Source organism: Gymnodraco acuticeps, unplaced genomic scaffold (genome assembly GCF_902827175.1).
Source record: "Gymnodraco acuticeps unplaced genomic scaffold, fGymAcu1.1, whole genome shotgun sequence".
Classification (NCBI taxonomy): domain Eukaryota; kingdom Metazoa; phylum Chordata; class Actinopteri; order Perciformes; family Bathydraconidae; genus Gymnodraco; species Gymnodraco acuticeps.
Genome location: NW_022992250.1, coordinates 1,417,877 through 1,433,270, shown reverse-complemented (window position 1 = coordinate 1,433,270; position 15,394 = coordinate 1,417,877). Strand labels below are relative to the sequence as shown.

The window sequence follows — 15,394 nt, the reverse complement described above, 5'->3', positions numbered from 1 at the left end:
TTGGCTGTCATATACACAAATCCAGCTGAAAACACACACACATTAAGGACCAAAATGAAAGATAGGGGAAGAAAGCTGGACATCTTAAACCTGGTTTTGAACAAACCTGGGCTGTACTTTGCTGCTGTTGGTGGGGAGGAGAGCGGCGAGGAGGAGAGGAGGAGGTCCATTTGATCGATAAGCCTTTGATGATCAAGTGAGGCTGCGTGCAAGTTTGTTTGCTTTCATGTTGCTGTTTACAAATGGCTTTCAATAACTCAAGTGAAATCCAGCTAATGCTCACAGCATGCTGGCCGACAGACGATATGTCACAGCGGTTTGAAATGTCGGAGGCAGCTTACCAGACTTGTACACTGTATAAGTCTGAAACACGACATACTGTATGTGTGCATTCATGTGTGTCTGTGTGCATGTGTGTGTGTGTGTTAGGACTGTGCAATGAAACGTTTCTTTTGGTATGATTATGCATCTTGCTCTATGAGTATGAATGTGTGTTTGTCTATGTGTGCGTCAAAGCTGTATTAAGTCTTTGAAAGCTTGGCTGAAGTGCGGATTGCATGAATATATCTGAAAAAAGTTTTTTAAGTTATTTTATTTTGTACACTGAGATGGACACGCCTGTGTGTGTGTGTGTGTGTGTGTGTGTGTGTGTGCGCGCGTGTATCAGCACTACAGAGGGGCAGATCTGGTGCTACTTGCGGGGCCACCTGCTGTGTTACAAAGTGAATACCTTATCACTTAAAGGCAGAGCTTCAACGTGCTCCACTCCACATTAACACACACACACACACACACACACACACACACACACACACACACACACACACACACACACACACACACACACACACCACACACACACACACACACACACACACACACACACACACACACACACACACACACACACACACACACACACACACACACACACACACACACACACACACACACACACACACACACACACACACACACACACACACCACACACACACCACACACACACACAACACACACACACACACACACACGGCTAGCTGTGAAGCTAAGATCAAACTGCGAACCCACATCTAATGTGGAGACACGTGAAAATAAAACGCACTGCTTCTGTACCGGAGAGTCGAAGGGTGGGAGGTTTGGGGGTGGGGGAGGAGATGGTGTGGGAGTAGGGTGGAGGGGGTTACGTTAGAGATAAGGTGGTCTGCATTCATTAAAACGTGAAGAAGCCCTCAGATTTGCGGTAGGGATTTTGAAAATGTTAACAAATTTGAGAAAAATGATCAGGATCAGAACAAAGGCAGCTCAATCACCTGAACGTCCCACAACACGTCATGTGGGATGGAAGTTAGCCGTGGTCAAGACTATCTAAGATTTACTTATTAAATATATATATAATAATGTAATATGTAATGTAAAGCGCTTTGAGCATTCGGAAAAGCGCTCTAATAAATGTAATTAATTATTATTATTGTTAATATGAATCCCTATCCTGGAGTTTTTCTTTCACAAATTGCTAGAAAGTGTTTTCATGCAAAAGCACCTCTGTAGATTCTGATTGTGCTTATACACATTACTGATTGACTTATTTTCGGGAAATCAGCATAAAACAATGATTTAATAAATACCCGTTGACTTTCTCAATGCTTGTTCATGGGAGAGTATTATCATTGGTACCTTCGAATTACAAAGTACAGTTTAGATCTAAAGATATGCCAATTGTTATGAAGAAAATCGTCCCATACGACTTGAAAAGCCCAATTGTACTCTTGAAACCACTTCACCTGAAAACACCCGACACACAATCCAGCCGATGTGATTATTACACACACATACACAAGTGTGAACAAATGCACACACATCACACCTCACCTTCAGTGCATGTACAGACACAAACACACATTTTGCTTCTTGACAGATTCTACACATATGGCTGAAAACACACACACACACACCAACATCTGTGCAGGGCTGCTCGGAGCCTTCAAAAGTAGCTGCGGCTCCGTTTCACATGCTGAGGTCGATGTAGCCGTTTTGCTGTAACATTATAGCCGCAAAAACGTCCATTTATGTTTCCTCTCTTCCTCGGGGTAATTAGCTGGCCTTGAAGTGGCTTTCGCTGTGCCTTCCTTTTTTTACACACACTCAGGGAGGCTGACTGAGAGCACTCATTTAACCCATAATTATCAACCCCTCTGTATTTAAAAAAAAAATAATCCCCCCCCCCTTCTCATCCCACCACAAACATACACTCACACAACTTAAACATAATTACCTTAGCTGAAACAGACGAGTGTGTACATGCATGTGAGGGACACACACACTCGCAAAAGATCAAATGACGCTTGGGCATCTTTTGAAACGGAAACTAGCTCAGTGTTTTTGGTATAAGAAGAGTAACACATATGGTCAGGTGCACACACACACTTACACACATATAAACACATGCAATGGGGGAAAAGTGCATACTCCCTTTAATTAACAGAAGTACAGTTACCCACCCTTAAAGGGAGACGTTAATCACTAGAGAGCAAATTCAGAGTACAAATCCATAGTAAATACAGGTTTTTTGGAATGTGACCAATTTAAACTTCGGGTTCATTTCTGGAATATTAAAATAGTATGCACACGAGGCTCTGAATAAAGACCACTGTGCTACTTCAGATGTGTTAGGAAAGTGGGAAATAAAGTAAGATGGAAGATCTTCACATTTTGAATGTTTCTGAAATTAACAATATTCCCGACTGGACCTTTTCCTTCCCTTTATTCCCTCATATTCTTCACTTTCAGAAAATCCAAACATCTGGAATTTCAGAAAGGATGAGGTTCAAATGTGCTGCTTTACTGGATCACTGATAATGACAGAGGCATGTTGTGATGCAGTACTGCACACAAACACTAAGAAATGCGGATGAGAAGTAGAAATGTTTCTCACATTTGAACCGCATGCAAATGTAATTGTGACCATCATTAAGTGGTAGGTGTATCATCCTGATGTGTGGTCCTCAGCAACATTCCTCTGTTGGTTTGCAAATGAAGTCAAATAGCCTCCTTTAAATCCTCTGCAGGAAATATTAATCGTATGTCTTGAATGAACTCTAAATATAAGGTGACATTGGTATCAGCAGATAAAGGCTTAGTTGAGAAGTTTCCCAGAAAACACATTTGATCTCTGCATCTAGGATCAGGTGGGAAAAACTGTCGGTACCGTCGGCCATCAGCCACAACGGATGAAAAATATTATCATCCCGATTACAAACGTTTCATGAGGTGGGAAATCCATGTTTCAGGCCTCAAGGATACACACACAATGCATGTCCGTTAGAAAATAGAAATATATATGTTAGTTGTAATCTCCACTAGTTGGTGCATAATGGTGGTTGTTTGAAACATTCATACATGAGAAGGGTCAGAGCCCGTATCACTGTGCACACATTAATCATGTAAGCAGCCGTAAACATGAAGAACCTCACTGTCAGACAGCAGCAGCACTGAATAATAAATGATCTGTTTGTTTGATTACATCAAAGACGTGATTTCTTCAAAGACGCGATTACTTAAAAAATTTCAATTAGATATTAACACCTTTTTAAGTGCGTCAGGAAATCGTACTTGTAGCCCTCCGTCTCTCTGTAGTCTAATTTCACTTGAAAGGCCTTTGATTCATCTGGATATTGTTGCTGCCTTTTATCTCCACTCTATTTGAACAGAAATCTGCCGCTGAATACAAGAGTTAATGGGATCTCAGACATCACTTGTTTGTAATGACGGCCCTCCACCTTGACCCTGACACACACACACACACACACACAAAAACACTTGTACGTATGCATTTCACATACACAAGCGTGCGAAGAAACGCAGTTGCATGCTTATGAGTGCACACAAACACACACACGAGCACGCTTTCATTTAGAGGACCTTATGCTGATAAAACACCTCTAATGTATTCTCCAGCCTTCAGATGACACACTAAGTAGATCCGTCTCTTTTTTTACATTTGAAGCGGAAATTAAAGCGTCCTCTCTTTTGTTCGCCCCCTTCAAAATGCTTTTGAGACTAATGTCTTTAATCTCAATTTTCACGGAGATGGCACATTCAAAACACTCATTCACTTTCTTCCTTTCTTTCACGGTCATCCTTGCCTTGTGTGGAGGAAATAAAAAAGCATTAATGTGGAATTCACCTTGCTCTCTGCAATCCTTTCAAGTGGCTGCAATCAAACTGTGTTGCAGGGAAGAGATTTCCCACAAAGAGATCTGAGCTCCACGGCGTCATGTTTTGTCATCAAATGAATCGAGGTTGCACTTAATACATCGTACGTCAAAGACAAATGAAAACAACCATTTGTATACATGTTTTAGTATGTGAACTAGCTCAGATCTGTGAAACGGGTGGCACCTTTAAAGGAATAATTGGTTTGGTTTTAATAATATATAAATTGCAGACATATATTTCGAAGTGGAGGGTAATTCACATCCTTCATACCATGCAATATATATATCATTTTACTTGCTATGTTTAAGCAATAAATTAAAGCTGATATAAAAATTGTGATTCAAATCTTAAAGACACAATTTGGACGTTTCATAACATTTTTGTACCTTCTGAACTTCCTGGATCGTCTGAATTTAAAGTAGAAAAGAAATCTTATAAAAGGCAAATTTTTCCGTTTCCACCTTTTTAAATTCTCTTGAGCTCGACTTTCATACGCTCCTGTGCAATATGTCTGTGGTCAAATTGAATGACTGACTGTTTTGTTTCTCTGAAAAACTTTAATCTGAGCATTTGATCACAGGTCAAAGGCTCAATCATTAAACATGTATCTATCAAAAAGCGCTTTACATATGCTTCACGTGAATCTGTGGCTGACAGTGTATATGTCACTGCACACGGGCAGAACATGGATTTCAGGGGCTATTCAGTGGAGAAAACCCATTTCATCAATGACTATTTCTCACAACGCAGATGCTTTACTTTGTCAAAGAAGCAGTTGTCAAATGTCAAGGTAGATGGAAGTGGACCTCTGCAGTGTCCTTTAAAAGACACGAGTGTACTGCTCTAAAGATAATGCTTCATCTGAGAGGGTAGAGCTGCTTGCATGCTATATAACTATACACACACACACACACACACACACACACACACACACACACACACACACACACACACACACACACACACACACACACACACACACACACACACACACACACACACACACACACACACACACACACACACACACACACACACACACACACACACACACACACACACACACACACACACACACACACACACACACACACACACACACACACACACCACACACACACACACACCACACACACACACACACACACACACACACACACACACACACACAAACAGAGTGTTTCCTCACACACACACACACACACTGAGTGTTGGGGTTTTTGTGGGTGAACAAGAGGGAAAAAAACGGTTAGCCAGAGTAAAATTCCCCGCACCTGCACGCAGAGAAAGAACAAACAAACATAGAGAGAAAGACGTGCGAATATTAAGTGGCACAAAGAGAACTGAGACTCTCACGGAGCATTCGGTCCCATTGAAGCTTTCAGCCTAGATCCGACTGATTTGAGATGTTATCGATATAGGTTTGATTTGATCGACTCCCAACAGGAGGTTGAATGCATTTAAAGCTAATGGCTGACTGTGGGAAAAAACCTGAACTGCTTGCCATGCGTAAACCAATTCTGAAACTGCGCCATATGACTAATACAACTTTGATATGAATAATATTCTGAAAAGAAAAAGTCTCTGTCTTTGCCGAGAGGAAACGGCTATACAAGGATGGCATTTCATGTCTGAGGATTATGCCAGACATTTTTTTGTTGTGGACAGACTGCAAAATGACTGTTCATGCAAAAGAAAGTTAATAATGTGTTTTAACATTTGAAATGTTTCATCCAAAGATTTATTCAAGTTTTCCTTTGACTTACTCCCTTTGAATAAATAACACTGCTTGATGGATATATCTAAGGCTGGATTATATCGTAAATATGAACCATATTTCTTTAATTGAATTGTTTTATTGTCTTATCCCCTGATGCTTCTTTAATACTCTCTTTGATACAGAGTAGAACTCAGACACATGACGCTCATATGCAACTTATTTGCATTAGTAAATGTAATGCTCTTTTGATTACATTTCTTTAAACTGACATAGCGAGAAACGTTTATATCGAATGCATCTGCAAACTGCTCACTGCCAATGCAAATGGGAATGTTTTTATAGTTGTGTCCAGGGTCCTTAATGCACTAAGTTCCCTTTAGGAAAAGATGATGGTCTTTCTAAGGCATAGTCAATGTCAATTAAAGCATAACACAACATACTTTTTGAATATTTAACTGAAAACAGGATCTTTTCCCAAAATGTCTTAACCAAAAAAAACAATGGATGCAATGTCCTTATACATGGACTGTTTTTCACCCAGTACCACCAGGGTGACCTGCTCTGCCCGTCGTGACCCCCCACAGCCCATCCCACCCCGACACTTGAGTGGGTGTCCCAATCTGGAAGTCATTGCCTTCTCCAGAGTCAGGAGCCCAAAATGAAAGCCTCTTAGTTGGAGGTTTGGGCAACATCAAAGCCAAGGCAACCATAACAACGCAGCTATGTTTAAAAAAGGGCCAAACACCCCCCAACAAGCCCGCCCACTCCCCAATTACACACACACACACACACACACATAACTCGAATGCAAGGACACGCCCAGTGGTGTGCATGTAAATACACACACAAACCATGGTCCACTGCTGCCACACACCACTGGAACATCTGGGCCGCGGCCATGACGAATCAGTTACACTTCTAGTTACTAACAGACAAACACTTTGAGCATATGACTTAGCATACTACATCTAAATGTAAGAGGACAATGATCCCAGAGTTTACTCTTAACATAGTTGTTTGCATCAAGATAAGAGAAGCATCAAATCTGATCATTATTTACACCATGCTTCAGGATATTATATTTATATATTTTGTGTTGCTTCTGCTTAGCCAGGGAAGACAGTGAGGTTGTGTGTTCTGTATTTTGGGAAGAATCTGGGGGTTTAGCAATATTGGAAGCATTTATATATCTACTTGCTAGATTTGCTACTTTATATCTGATTCAAGTACGTTTTAGAGTAATTTATTATAATTATCCAACATCCTTTTCAGGGAAATAAGTGAATTTCAGCATTTTGTTGAACGAGGCTTTGGATCTAAACCTGAATGCATTAGATCTTTAAATTGTAACATTTGAAAACAAGTTCATCCTGTCGTGTATTTAGTTGACTTTCCATCTTTTCAGATGTTAATGTCATTTCTTTGGACAAGCCTTGAGCATCCCAGCGGTCGCGCACAGGTTGTCTTCATGCATCTCTATTAATGCATATGATGACAATGCAATCACTACGTGGTCATTTTAGCAAAACTGCTGGTGTAAACTATAACAGTGGAGTTTAAGCAGCAGTAGTTCTTGTTTTAAAGGCGGTTTTATTGACCAAAGTTGAGAGGAAGAGAGAAGAGAAACAGGAAGAAGAGCAGATTCACTTTTCACACTTAATCTGAAATCACAGCTCAGGCTCGGTGCGGTGAGAAAAACCTCTTCATGAGAGACTGCACTCTGCAGCTGGCTCCAGGCCATGGATATGACAGGGTTGCAAAATCAAATCCAACCGTAGCGATGGCATTTAGAGATGAGTTGTATCACTCCCTAATGAGTGGACGGAGACAGACAAGCAGGCAACTTTCTCTTCCAGACTGCGGCGACAGCAGAAATGATCTCTAATGATCGGTCCTGAAGGGAGCTAATTAATGGTGTACTTGTTTATTTTGATCAGAAAGTTCCACAATTAACAACTTGTTTATGACATTTGGGCAATCATCCGCAACAAAAATATTGACACAGGGAGACGAGAGGAAATGAGGCGACCACAGAGGACATAAATCCTCTTTGAGACACACTTCCTTTTGGTTTACTCAAACAATAGATTCTACGACTTCTTCACGCCACAGCCATATTTATCTGTCTTGTGGGAGCCGGCTAGCAGAAGCAAAAAAAAGATCTTCTAGCAGTTGGATAAGACTATTGTCAAGAAGGCACCGAGGGCTTGCCGAGGCGAAAAAGGCGTCTGTGTGCTTTCATTCTCAGACAAGACGGGCATGACTTCTGCTGTGAAATGTCAAACTTCTCTGGCTGCACTTTGGGAGGAACAAAATAGCCTCATGAGTGATCTTTAGTGAATCTCCACTTTCCTGCTGAATTGTAAGAGGTAAGGAAAGGCCAGGCCTTAAAACCTTTTGTTTTTCGTTGTCTTGAAGGTCCCCAGGGTGGTTGCCATGCTGTCCGGAGGTTATGTGGTCCCGTCCCCTGCTGAGATGACTGAGCATGTCTACCGCTCACTCATTGTGAAACGTTTGCCCTACAGAGCACAGATTTCACTCTTACAGCCTAAACCCCAAACCATGTGCCCAAATGGGAAATGCCCCCACAGATTAAAAAAAAAAAAAAAAAACCCATGCATTGACGCGTTTCCTCTGTGACAGTTTCTATTTAACACGCAAATATTGTCAAAGAAAACCACTATAAGGGATAAAACAGGTTGTTTTAGATACACAGATAATGTCAAACTCCTGAAATGTCAAATATGTTAGCATGGATACTAAAGTCTCGGATATTGAACACATTGAAACAGTTTAAATCAATAAGTGCATTAACAGGACATCACTTTGTAAATGATTACTAAAGCAATATGTGCATGTAAGTGTGATTCTGCTTTTCCCTTTTATTAAATTGTAAATTGCATTTCTTTGAACTGAACAAGATGTTGGGCTTATTTGATGCTTTGTTGACATATTTGTCAATTCAAAAAATGTCTAACTAAACCATTTATATTTCCTCTTTACATCTACATGTGTTATTTTTGATATACCTTTACATGTTCATAAAGGTACAAAAAAAACACAATTTGTAAATGAACACATTTAGACCAGAATGTGTGATATCCTTTCTCTTTGTGTCGATGCAGTTTTATTCTTACATGTACAATACCTTGAATAGGTGTTTTCCGAGCAGCGCATGTGACTCTCATGTGTTTGTATGTGTGTGATTGTGTGTTATTGTGTGTTTGTAGTGATCCATGTGTTGACAAAGCAGTGGCTGACTCACATGTATGTAACTGTTGGTTGAGTCAAGTTTTTGGGGAAGCAGACAAGTCAATCAGCTTTCAAGCTTCCTGCCCTCTGGGCCAGCAGTTCACTTCACGTGCTGCTCTCTGTCTGATGTCTGCTTTGATGTTTCTATCAGAATAATCTCATCACTGGGTGTTAGGGGCGCATTGAAGGCCATGCAAAAGAAATATCTGGAGGGCAGAGAACGCTCAATGGCCTTAACATCCCAACCCAAACATGAATATTTTTGGAATTTGCCTAAAAATATATATTCGCAGACATATACAGTATATAAGAAATATCAAAGGCAACCTGCTTTTGATGTTGAAATCTTTTTCAAAAAGTTGCATTTATATTGTATACTTTAAAAAGAACCAAACTACAATGATTATCATATATTATTCATGATCAAAGTAGTTGCAGTTGATGAAAAGTTAAGCAGAGATATTTAACTCAATCCCAGCCAGACCAAATGCAAACCAATGGACATTCAAACTGTCAGAAAGAGGAGACACAACCAATAATATCTGGGACAAACCGGAGCCCCGAGGCCTCTGTCCAATCAGCTCCTTCCTTTCATCGTCTCTGGGAGATCATGCAGGTCAACTCAGGACCGTTTTAAAAACCATCCTTCACCAAAGATTACAGTCGTCTCAACACTTCTGAGAACCGGTTGTTAATCAGCGCTGATGACTGGTGTTCACGCTGGGGGCTCAAACATTTAAAAAAAGGTCTTCTCGGAAGTCTTAAGGCTTGACACTATTCTTCATCTTCGGGCCGAGGGCAAAGGCTCAATGTTGGTGCCCTTTGACCCTTACAAACTGGCTGAAGACCAACATTCATGTCAATAACCCCAACTCAGTTTATCTTTGTAGTCTTTACATTGCATCGAGCTTTGCTTCATCCACTTGTTCGTTTTTTCCATTCTTTACAAAACACGTACTCGTGTATTCAATACTTCAGTCTTCTTACACGGCAGAAAAGAAAAGGTTAGCCTTACACTTTTCATGGTTAAGGGAAAAAACATGAATCTTTTTAACTCCTTAAAAGATCCTTCTAGAGATTCAAAGTCTCTGCAGAATAAACAACAGCCTTCCTGATCAATACCTTTATATTTCAGAACCACCATGTCTGTTGCAGACTCTCCAGGCTTTGTTTTCTTTTTGCTTCAGTGAAAGAATGCTTTTCCTGCCAATGAAGCCCACTTGAAAAAAGCTAACTACAGAAAGGGATCACTGGAAAGAGAGAAGATGAAAGAGACGCTTGTTTTTTTCTCTCCAAACAATCCTAACTAACCCTAACCCTAACCAGTCTAAAACCCCCAAAATATACATCATTAATTGATTTATCATCATATAAGTCTAAGAAAAACGGCTAACAAGGATGGAAGCTAGGTTCAGTGAAACTCTGACATTTATTATCCTTTAAAAAGGGTGTAATGATGAATAATCGTAACGGCGATTGATTTTTTGGATTTTTTCTAATTAGTGTCCAAGAAGAAGAATAAAAAAAACCCACAAATGTAAGACCAGGAGAGAAGCACTGACTGATGGATGTGGAGAGATTGATGGATGGGCTGATGGTGTATAGAGAGCTGGTGGATGCTGCTATGTTTCCCTCCATCTCCTTTCATGTCCTAATTTATTCTGTATGATTAATTCCCGTTACCCCTCTGGATGTGCAGTGCGCCCCAACTCCCAGCAGCCCCTGCTCTCTCCTCTCTCTCTGCGTTTCTACTGTACCTTTATTCTTATATCTCTCTATCTCTCTGTTGGCCCTCCTGCTGGGATGGTCCCCTCTTTACATGGCCATGCAGCACTGAGGACACCGAGCAGGCATGCCGTAACCATGGTAACGGCAGCACCACTCCCACCGCATGACGCAAATAAGAAGTCCCAACGCTACATCTTTTCAAAGCTACATCAAGATCTGTTGCTCCACTTATTTAATGTGTATGTGCAGAATGCAAACAATCCAAAAAGCAACATGGATGCTGATCACATGACATTTTACCATCATTTACAGGATTAAAATCACATTTCACTTAAACTTGTATCCATTTAGATGGGTTTGGTTTCTGTGACAAAGTTTGGTTTGATTTGACTCGGTGTAAGTGTTAAAAACTGTACGTTTTGAGTGTAGTACCAGAACTGACCCTTTGAAACAGCTCTTTTTAGCCGCAGCTACTATAGTTTGATCAAACACAATCCCAAACTATTGACTTTGAAGCTTCTCAGAATAGTAGAATTGGCTTTTTCATAGTTTTCAGTCATAATTAATTTAATATACTGGGATTTTAATATTGATTTGAGGGAAAAAAGAGCAATACATTATATATGTTTCCCAGCATGAACATGACTTTTTTGAAGCTTTAAACGGAACAATTGATTAATCAAGGGAACCATCTGCAGATTGAGATGTCTGTTCATGTGTTATGAAAGAAATGTTCAAATGTTACACCAAAAATAAGAAATCTCTCCCTGACAGACAGTTCCAGAGGGCAAGAGGTTAAATGAGTTCAACGAGACGCATACGATCCTCTGGGACCATGATGACCTTCCACACAGTGCCCACAAAACTGTGTCTTTAATGTTACACTCAACCAAAATAAACTGATTTCACAGTTAAACCCGAATAATTTTAAAGTACATACATTTTATAGCTTCTGGGACCGTGTGCAGTCATATGTTTAAAAGGCTCAAAAGAAATAAATTGAATGTTACAAGACTCCCTTTCACCAGAAGTGAACGGTTTCTGCCAGAGAACATCTGATGGACTTGAAAACTATACGCTGGAGTTTCGTCCAAACACCTGGAAAAACAGCTTTGGTTTTCTTCTCGACTCTCATTTATGGTTATAAGTGGTTGTAACCACAAGTGGTTTGGCTTGGTCTCAGGGGGGATATGATGCTTTTCTGTATGATGGATAAGTCAGTTACTGTAACGCAGCTGCATCAATGTGCTTTAGCAAGACGCAGAAGCCCTGAAGTAAAATAAAGTATATCTTTTCCTTTGCAAATGTGTATCAATTCAATGCATTTCTTCAGGTTGTCTTTGCATTGAGTTGAAAGTGCTGACAGAGTATTATAGCTCACTGCTGGACATCTTTTACGGTGGTTTGTTTCAATGGTCAAAAAGCAGATCACATTTTTGTGGAACTACCTTTATGTTCATTTCAAGTATGAAGCAATTGGTTTGGCTAGTTTTTAAACATGTGATCCCTATGGCATCATCCCTACCCTTCCCTGGTGTGTTTTCTATCAAGATAAAGCAGAACTACCAAACGAATAATTGTAATCTTTCAGTTTAACGTCGGGATACCCGCTGTGTATTGAGTCCAAGTCACGATGGTAAAACATATTTCTTTTTTCTCCCTCTACGATGTCTAGAGATGCTCTTCATGTGTTTGGCAAACATCCTCGCTGTAGTTTGACTGTCTTGAATTATAGATAGGAGACGCAAACCACCCACTGCTTGTTTGTTTGGTTAAGACTTTGAGTAAGCAGAGGGAATGCAAGAGGAGTAAGAGAGAGATGAAATAGGAGAGAGCAAAGGGAGATGGAGGGGAGGATGAATACAAAAAGAGATAGAAAGCAAAAGAAGATGGGGGATAGAGAGACAGAAGGACCAAATAAGACAGTAACAGAAAAGGAGGGAAACCAAATCCATAATGAGATTATGAGGGAGTTCAACTCGTTCAATGTATTGACTATAACCGTGGAAACCCTTTGACATTAAACAGATGCTCTAACAGCGTGTATTAGATACAAGACATTGTACTGACACATCCTTAGTTGAAGAAATACAAACAAAGTATTGAAAATGATTAGTGAAAGACTCAGTGAAATGCAACCCTCCATCATGGGGGCAGAAAACATCACGTTAAAAAGTCACCAGCCATAATTGTTTGTTGCAAAGCGCTGCCTTACATCATTGACCACCCGCCCCTGGTCTGCACCTCAGCGGCGGTTCTTCTGACTCCAAGGGGGAACCCTCCTCTGCCCGTCCAGATCGCATTACACAGGGCTCATCCCTCTGATGTGGCTTCAGATAGAGAGCGTACAAACCCCGGCCCACAACCACACAGACCAGCTCCGCACAGGCCCCGTCCTGTGGTCTCCTCCATATGAAAGAATATTTTTGAATGCCGTGTACATTCCCTTCTATATTCCCCCCCCCCCCCCCCACATGCTGCTCTCATTTGAAGGGGTTTTTATGGAGGGGGTGCAAAGTATGGCAGTGGTTGTGACAAGTTGTTCTGAAGAGATGCACAAAGCAATTCATTGGGTCAAACTTTAAGACTGAGAATAAATAATCCTTGTCAGAGAACAGGGTGGTGAGGAGCAGATTGTAGTTTTAGGTTGAAGAAATAAAGTTATTGCTAAAGACTAAGACCCTTCTTTGATCACAACTAATGCCAAGAAACTGACATAAATCATGTCGGAATTTAATGTTGTTTTCATTTTAATAATTCATATTTTGATTGTCTTGTGAGTGGAAAACATTTCTATAGCTATTATAGGGACATTATCAGATATCAGTCCAAACTCAAACTCAGGTGGATAAATGATTGAAAAGTTACAGTTATATTTAAACAAACGGACTGGATGCTAATGGTTGAAGACAAAGATATGGAACCTGCACACCCACACACTATAACCCCAATACAACGTGATCCCCCCTCCGATTTTCATCCACCTCTGTTCTACAAATCAATTAACACTCTCTCCATGGCCAGGGTGCTACCATATTAGCGCCCTTCCGTCCCTCTCTGTCTATGAGCCGGTTTCTCTTTAATCTTCAGGAGATGTTCCCATTGATGGGTCTATTGATTTGATGTTGCGCCAGCTGCTTTTATCTCCAGGAACTCAAAGAGGTGTTGGAGAGGAAAAAAGCTGCTCTGCCCACCAGGTTTTACCACGCAGAATCTGGCGTGTAGGTCAGCCTTATGGGTGGGGATACATCTTTGAAATGTGCAGGAATAAAGAAATGACACCTCAAAGAGTGACCCTAAACTTTTGTATCTTTTTGAATCTCGTGTTTTACACAGAAAAAAAGAAAACTGCTCATTTTGGTGCAATAAATTGTGTTGCGGGTTTTTGACATGGCACAACTCCACTGGAGTCTTATGTGTACGTTGGGAGAGTGAAGCGAGGGCGCTACCATCCAGCTGACCACATGTGGAGAAGGTCCAAAACCCAGAGCCAGTGCGCTCCACCACAGAGCTGCATCCACAGGCCCAGGGGGCCTTGCTGTGCAGCAGCATCAGAGAAACCGCCTGTCACCACACACCATCGCTTTTCCGTACTATGCATTTGAACAATACATGTATGTTCATGTGCTTGTGTGTGTACCTATTTATGTCCTTTTGTATATTGAGGAAAGAGTGCATCCCTGATTTTGAAGAAAATTCAGAATGCGTCCCTTCGTTTGTTTGTGTCTCGCCTAAAGAGCAGGGCAGGCCTGTGGTGTGCGGAGCGCCTGCCAAACTGCCCGGTTGGCTCAGAGAGGGGGTTGATATTCTGCTATCGATCATCTGAACTAATAACATGGTGACTTTCCCACACTTGTAATTAGCACCCCAAAATAAAGTGTCTGGTTCTACTTAGGGCCCTCTGCCTTTAAATCAGCTTTCGTCAAGTGCTCCCTCCTTCGCTCTCTGCTTCTTCTTGTGCCCCTCATATATAAAGAGTTCACTCTGTGCACCTTAAAGCGTAAATACTTAGGAAAGTTTCCCTGTCGGTGTCATGTGGGAGCCGAGGCCATGGACCATTTTCTTATGTGGAACACTCCTGCAAGTTTCCGTCTATGCAACGTATGAGATTTCTGTTAAGGCTTCCTCTAAGCATAATTAAGCCCATTTTTACACATAACCTACACCCCCAGTAAACCACTTTGTGAAGTATATGGTTGTTGTTTAACAGCTGATTCCAGCATTTTAAATGGGACTTGCTTATTTCCTAATATTTTATTGAAGTACATTTTTCTATGGTTACATTTTGATCAAACATTACAAGCAATATAAAGACATTTCCTTCGGTTCTGGACATCTTATGTGCACATATTATATACACATATTGAAATGAATCATTGGTTATAGCCCTAAATGACTGTTGACTCTGTGCTCACCGTGAAGGTTTAAAGTTAGCTAATTGTTTTCATATTTCAAGAAATGGTGCATGATACAAACA

The 15,394-nt window shown here is 40.8% G+C and overlaps 1 protein-coding gene across 10 annotated transcripts in view; it reads right to left on the bottom strand.

Annotated features, from left to right (window-relative positions):
* The window catches only part of tcf7 (transcription factor 7), a 70,444-nt gene that overhangs the window by 34,444 nt on the left and 20,606 nt on the right, over nt 1-15,394 (bottom strand). The window lies entirely within an intron of this gene.